The sequence below is a fragment of the Lactuca serriola genome, chromosome 5 (genome assembly GCF_051521515.1).
Source record: "Lactuca serriola cultivar US96UC23 chromosome 5, Lser_US96UC23_V15, whole genome shotgun sequence".
NCBI classification, from domain to species: Eukaryota; Viridiplantae; Streptophyta; class Magnoliopsida; order Asterales; family Asteraceae; genus Lactuca; species Lactuca serriola.
Window position 1 is genome coordinate 350,883,541 of NC_136412.1, and position 7,776 is coordinate 350,891,316.

Consider the following 7,776-nt stretch of genomic DNA (forward strand, 5'->3'; position numbering starts at 1 on the left):
GATCGGTAATGATCCATACCCGACCCTTTTAATAAAAGGGTTAGCGGGTACGGGTCGTTAACAGGTAAACGGATCAAAAAACTATGCTCCAAACCCATATAATTGTTAAGGGTTTGGATCGGATCAGGGTCAAAACCCGCTCCATTGCCAGGCCTAATCATGGATCAGCCGAACCTGAACCTGAGACAACACAGGTGGTTGGATCTAGTCAAGGACTACAACTATGAGATCCTTTACCACCCAGGTAAAGTGAACGTGGTTGCAGACGCTCTGAGCCGCAAGTTAGTCGGACCTTCTACTCCAGTGACATGTATGAGGATATCAGTGAATTCTCCACTAGTGAGTTTGATCAGGCAAGCTCAGGCAGAGGGTATGCGCCAGGAGAACTGGAAGCTTGAGAGGATTAGGGGTGAGAACACTCGGTTTGTGCAGGATAGCCGGGGATTATTGACCCATTGCGGCCGGGTCTGGGTTCTGATGTCTGGTGGGGTCAGACAGATAGTTCTGGAGGAGGCTCATAAGTCTCGCTTCTCTATTCACCCGGGGCCACCAAGATGTACCAGGATTTGCGATTGAGTTATTGGTGGCCTTGCATGAAGCGAGAAATCGCTTGGTACATGGAGAGGTGTCGGACCTGCAGGATGCTCAAGGATGAGCACCAAAGGCCGCAGGGCCAGCTACAGCCCATGGAGATTCCCATGTGTAAGTAGGAACAGATCACAATGGATTTTATCACCAAGTTGCCGAGGACGGCAAAGGGCTTCGACGCTTTTTGGGTCATCATGGATCAATCGACCAAGAGCGCCCACTTTTTAGCGATACGAGAGAGTTCATCGGTCGAGAAGTTGGCCGACTTGTATATCTGTGAGATTGTTGCTCGCCATGGGGTGCCGGTCTCTATTGTCTCAGATCGCGATGTTCAGTTCACCTCCCGTTTCTGGCATAAGTTCCACGAGGAACTGGGCACGCAGCTGCACTTCAGTACAGCCTATCATCCGCAGACAGACGGCCAGAGTGAGTGGACCATATAGACTCTCGAGGATATGCTGAGAGCCTATGTCATTGACTTTGGTGGGAGTTGGGACTCCTACCAACCCCTTGCAGATTTCTTCTACAACAACAACTTTCATTCCAGTATTGGTGCCCCACCATTCGAGCTGTTGTATGGACGGAGATGTCGCACCCCGGTTTGTTGGGTAGAGGTCGGTCACAGGGTGATGGGTTGGACCGAGGTAGTTCTGCAGACTACCGAGATGATTCAGCAAATCAGATAGCGGCTGCAAACCACCTAGAGTCAGCAGAAGAATTACGCTGACAGGCGCCAATCTAAGTTGGAGTTCCAGGTAGGAGACATGGTATTACTGAAGGTCTCACCCTGGAAGGGTGTGATTCGTTTCAGGAAGAGGGGGAAATTGGGTCCCCGATACATTGGGCCATTCAGGATCATTGCCAAGGGTGGCAAGGTAGCATATAGACTAGATCTCCCGAAGGAGCTTAGTCAAGTCCACAACACTTTCCATGTCTCACAGTTGCGAAAGTGCATAGCAGATGAGGGGGTAGTGGTATCATTAGACGATATACAGGTCGACGAGCGCCTGAATTATGTGGAGAGGCCAGTAGCCATTATTGAGAGGAAGGTAAAGGTTCTAGGGAACAAGTAAGTACCTCTGGTAAAGGTATAGTGGGAGCACAGGAGGGGATCCGAGTGGACATGGGAGTTGGAGGCAGAAATGCGGGAGCACGACCCAGAATTGTTCGCCACAACAGACTTCGAGGACGAAGTCTAGTTCAAGTGGGGGAGATTTGTTACACCCTGACTCCTAGGTATAAGTTTTAAAGCATTTTTTGCATGTTTATGGACTCACTCGATGAGTTGGTTTCCCCCAACTCGTCGTGTAGAGGCGGGTTAGCCTGCATGGATTATTGGACCTACTCGATGAGTTGGAGGTCCCAGACTAGACGAGTAGGAGCTAGAAGATGAAACCCTGATTTTTAGGGTTTGCACCCTATTTAAAGAACCTTACGTCCTTACCTCTAGTTCCTTAGGTGTTTGGTGCAGAAGTCAGTGAGCTGATCGGGTAATGTTAAGTTGCTCACCGCGGAATCAGATAATCTCGGAGGATGGTCTGAATTCACACGTTGGGTGGAGTTTTCAGTATTGGAGCATCGTATGAGGGGATATTTCGTGAGTGCACTAAGAGGATCCAGGTTTGCGGTTTCAGTAGAATATTTGTTCTTGATGGAGATCAGAAAGATCGTTGCTTATAGGAAGTTGCCTTGGAAAGGCTAGTGGCAGTGCAACGAAAAAGGGTGAACCCATGGTGTACCAGTGTAAGTGCACTCGAAGTACCGGTAGGGCTACTGGTTGGGTAAAGGTGTTGTACTCGAGGGTAGTAATGATCGGATTATTCAGAGGATGATATATCCAGGAATGGACCTAATGGGTGAAGTGCGTAAAGCTGTAAGCGGATTGTAAGGTAGTTGACCGTGGCGGACTTCAAGGACGAAGTCTAGTTTAAGTGGGGCAGAATTGTAACACCCAGAATCCAGAAGACCCAGAAAGGAAAGAAAACCCCTAAGTGAAAGGGGTCAACTCGTCGAGTCTAAGGAAGAACTCGACGAGTCGGAGCGTGCCCCAGGTCGCGGATTAAGTGACCGACTCAATGAGTCGGGGAGACCGACTCGGCGAGTCTGGTCTGGGTTTGGAAACCCTAATTACAGGACTTGGTGCCCTATTTAAGCAACATTTCAGGCCTCCACCCTAGCCTCTATCACTCCCTTCACCTACTCTCGAAACCCTAATCGACCTTGTGGATTATTGAGCTAGTTTCTTGCCTTTGTGAGTGATTTGAAGCTTGGAGAAGGAAGGAGACTTTTAGTGGTGCATGAAGGAGCTATAGATCCAGAGTTGGTGTGGCATTTCAGATCGTTTGAAGGTATAAAGCTTATACCTTGGCTGTTAATCATCTAGATTCCCTTTCTAGCTTGTAGTTTTCCTACATTTGGGCCATTACCATTGTTAATCCGAGTATTAAACCCTTGAGGATGTTTTAGGCTTCAGATCTAGGCACTCTTGAGATTTAGAAGCTCAGAGTTGCTAGCTTTATCCAGCTATGGCTCAGATTCATGTCCTAGACCTTCATTTTAGCTTGGATTAAGAGTTTTAGCTCCATATCACCTTGCATGCACGTAAAGCTAGCAACTTTACGTGTAATGCTAGCCTTAAGAGTCCAGATCTACGAGTTGGAAGCAATGAAATGGACTTTAATCAACAGAATTGAGATGTCACAAAGCGGACTCGGCGAGTCGGTTCATGGACTCAGCGAGTCGGGTTACAAACCCAAATCCCCTCTGGTTATGAGTTAGATCAGTGAGATGAGTTGGTGAAGGACTCGGCCAGTTTGGGTCCATATTGGGCATGAAGATCATCGTATTCGACGAGTTCGAGGAGGAGCTCGGCTAGTCCAAGGCAATCTCCTTAGTTATGAAGGTGGACTCGACGAGTTGTTCATACAACTCGGTGAGTCGATTGAGGATGGTCCTGAATTGTATGGTTGAAGGAGAACCCGTCGAGCTCTTACTAGACTGGATGATTTAAGTCGGGGGTTGTAATGAATCAGAGGAGTATGTACTCGACGAGTTGGTAGAACAACTCGGCGAGTCAAGTCATCTAGAAGTTGACTTTGACCGTTGACTTTGACCAAGTTTGACTAGGGTTGACTTTTGGATTATTGTGGTCTAAATGTTATTTTGGGTATTGATAGTTTGGGAAGCCAAAGGGTCAGCGATTCAGTAGTTGCCGGCTAGCAGTCAGAAGTGTTCAGCGAATTTTCAGTAGTGCGAGGTGAGTCTCCTCACTGTGTGCATGGGTCTACGGCCACAATGTCAGTCCATTATGTTCATGTTCATGTTTATGCTTATGTGTAGAAGGAAGACCCGAGGGTTAGTCCTAGACACTTATTGATATATGTTCCGGGTTACGACCTGATGCGGGGCGAGGCCCAAGGAATGTTAGGATGCTAGAGGTCTTCGTGATTCTTGCATGTGAAGGTATGATAGGATCCTGACCGAGGGTCCGATATCGGGGTAAGACTGAAGTATGTTAGATAATAGGATGTTTCCGAGTCGAGGGTCCGATGTCGGGGTATTCCCGAGGAAGATTCTTATGTAGTGCGTTAGATTATACTTGTTGTCTTCGTGACACTTGTATGTGCATGATAAGGAGGTGAGTATGGGCGAGGTCCCGTATCTCATCACTAACTGAGTATGGATGGGGTTCCATATCTCGATAATAGCAGAGCAGGGGCGAGGCCCGTGATAGGAAGGATGTGAGTGCGGGCGAGGGCTCGTATCTCACTACTAGTAGGAGTGTGGACGGGGTTCCACTACTTCAATAGCAGACTGGGGGTGGGGCCCAAGTTAGGCGAGGCCTTAGAGCAGGGTATGGTTATGGAATGTTTATGTATGTTTCATTATGTTATTTAATCGTATGTATGTGTATGGTGGGCAAGGCACGGAGACAGGCGAGGCCTAAAGGAAACATATATGTATACCGAGTGGGGATCGACGCCAGGTGGGACCTGATGCCAGGCGGGGCCTGATGACGGACGGGGTTCAATGGCGGGCGAGGGCCCAATATGTGGTTATGTGATCAGAATTATGTATGGCATGTATGGATCAGTAGATATGTTTGGTATGCGGGAGTTTGGGGAGGTAGGAGCTTGGGATGATCGCATGACACATACCAAGAAGTTTAGCCTGAGATGTTTACTCTAATAAAATGAATAAGTGTTTGGGAAAATACTCTGATTTGTTATATAACCCCTTTTTGTATGATTGAATAACTTAATGGTATGGATTAGTAATGTTTTAAAAGGAATTTTTGGTCATGATTTTTGGGATGTTACATCTGCACCATTCAAACCCAAACTGACATTGCCACTAAGGCCTAAACAATCACTAGGAACATCCTCAGCCTGAAAAACCATAACCAAAAGATCGAAAGATACAGAAACACTGCCACAGATCTGATGAGTTTTGGTCATAAGACATCCTATGTGCTCATACAAACCCTAATTCTTGGATCTAGGTTTCTCTATTGTACATACTTTGAATCCAAGACTTTGTACCCTAATACCAGCATATGGAAATCAGAATTCACATGTAAATAGGTTTGAGAACATACCTTGATTGTTATGTAGCAATAACAATCCAATTCCTCCTTGAATTGACCTTGGAAAGCAGAGAGTCACAAGTGTCACTCCTCTAATGGCTTACAAACACCATAAGCAAGTGGAGAAGGTATAAGGAGAGAGGAGGGAGGTTAGAATTCGTATTTGGGACCTCTTGGGAAGGGTTGGCCGAATTCACAAGCCTTAGGGGGTTTATATAGGTGTAAAGATTAGGGTTTTAGTCCTTATCCTTATCTAGTTGCTTGTCCACCAAGCAACCATAAGATAAGTCCTAGAAATCCTTATCCTAGTCAAATTCTAAGGGATTTACACCTCAAATTCATTCACCATATATATAAGATAATCCTTACCTTATTTTGTAACTATCACATAATTACAAATCAGCCCCTCTAGTTTATTTAATTACACTTGATCACAAAATTAATTCTTAATTAATTATTGACCAATATTAATTAAACAAATATGATTTCTCCTTTAATATATTATTCTTATAACATATTAATAAATCATAATAACCTCTCTCTCTATTTATTTCTCCAATCAAGTTGCTTTGGTGAAGGCAACCCAAAAGGACCATGCACCATCGGGTCAAGTACATACCAAAATAGTTATGGACTTAGACACTAATCCAACAGTCTCCCACTTGGATAAGTCTAACAACTATTCTGCGTATGACTTCGGATCCCGATCTGCAATCGTAGCTTTCCAAAGCCGCTGTCAACTCTGATCATATCAAATACGCGTGTCCTTAGATAAGGGATCATATATTCCTCCATTCTAGATATCATATGAGATATGATTTCAAATCATTCTCTTTGTACTATATCTCGATTTCCGATTTATGACGACTGACTAATTGAACAAATCAAATTAGCCCTATCCCGGCCGAGCATTTACGTTTGTCATCACTAAACCATCGAGGGGCCCAAAGATATCGCTTTTATCCTACTTTGGATAAAAGGAACGGATAAACTTTGATACAATGCTTGCTTGTACTCACGCACCGAATCACACACAACAATATGTTTTATAACACCAAGTTACTGGTGCGTTTACATATTATCAATGTGTAACCGATTTGCAAGATACAACTCACACATCTCGGTTTCAAGAATATAAGATGTTATCGTCTCACCAATCACTCGTGATACAATCCATGGAGTGATCCAAGTGAGCGTGGGTCTAATCCAATGCTCAAATCACATTCATAAGCACTCATGAACGTTGCAGCAAACATTTGCTTATGTCTAATACTTTTCTAGACATTCCACACACCAATTCACGACAGTCTTCATTCATATCTACTTCCAACATATGAACGACTGTGGCCCGTTTGAATAATTCGATTATTCTTAATAAACTCAATTATTCTGGAAGTCAAAAACATGCAAATGTGAAACACAAGAATAATACTAATCCCATATGGCCTCAAACCTTTGAGTATAACTAAAACACCTTTTATTTATCACCATATTGATTACTCATTATTTGTCGTTTCGGGTAATCAACTTCTTACTTGAATTCCAACACTTGTCTTATGCTCCTAGCATGCACATAATGTTTACCTATGGTTCTTACTTTGTGAAATAGATCACATTGAACACATTTCCAATCCTTCTCATTTCACAACTCCAAATCCGTTTTTCATAAGTGAAAGAATATCAAATTCTTGCTACTTATAAAATATGCTAGATTCTAACATTTTATGCAATGATCTCTTTTGTAATGTCACTGCACCAAAGTCACAAAGACTATTGCCAATGATATTACAAAGTCTTCTATCGGACATTGTTACAAGACAATTCCATAGATGTGATGTCTCTCACTCAAAGTACTTTCTTTGAACATCCTTTTGCATAGAAGTTTCTAATCTTAGTCATAGATTTCTCAATATTCAATTCCCAATATGGACACACTTCCATATGTTCCATATGACAACTCATTCTTAATAGAATCTTATCTATTCGTAATGATGTCGATATGGTCCATCCAATATGGAAACATTTCCATATTTTCCAATACTATACTTCCAACTACTCACAAGCGACCAATCCTCGTCGAACTTGGATTGTCCTTTGATAGTTGTTTAATTATTTTAGTCAAAACCAATTCTAGTCCCTTTTCCCTCTAAATGCGCTCGACATTTGGAAAATTTTAGAATTGTCAAACATTAAAGCATTTGCAATCGATCCTATACCCGAAGCGTATGGGACACGACGCATAATGTTTTATTTGTTATGTTCTCAAAATTCGAATTGTGAAGAGGGATGCCGTAATCATAATCGAAATTTTAAGAACACACTTTGTACCTTTGACTAAATTTTATTAACATTTCTCAACCTAAACCTTTAGATTTGAAATGAAGCATAATATTCTCTCCCTTAATTATAGCAAAACAACTCTTCAACTATTGCGACTTTGCAAAGTATGACTCTTGTTTTCTATAATTAATATTGCTAATCTTGCAATACTTTCCTTAATAATCATACAATCATAACTTTTATGCTCCCACTATCTTGATGATTATTATAAAACATAACACTTATCCTCCCACTAGCTTCGACATGTATTCATAAACATCTTA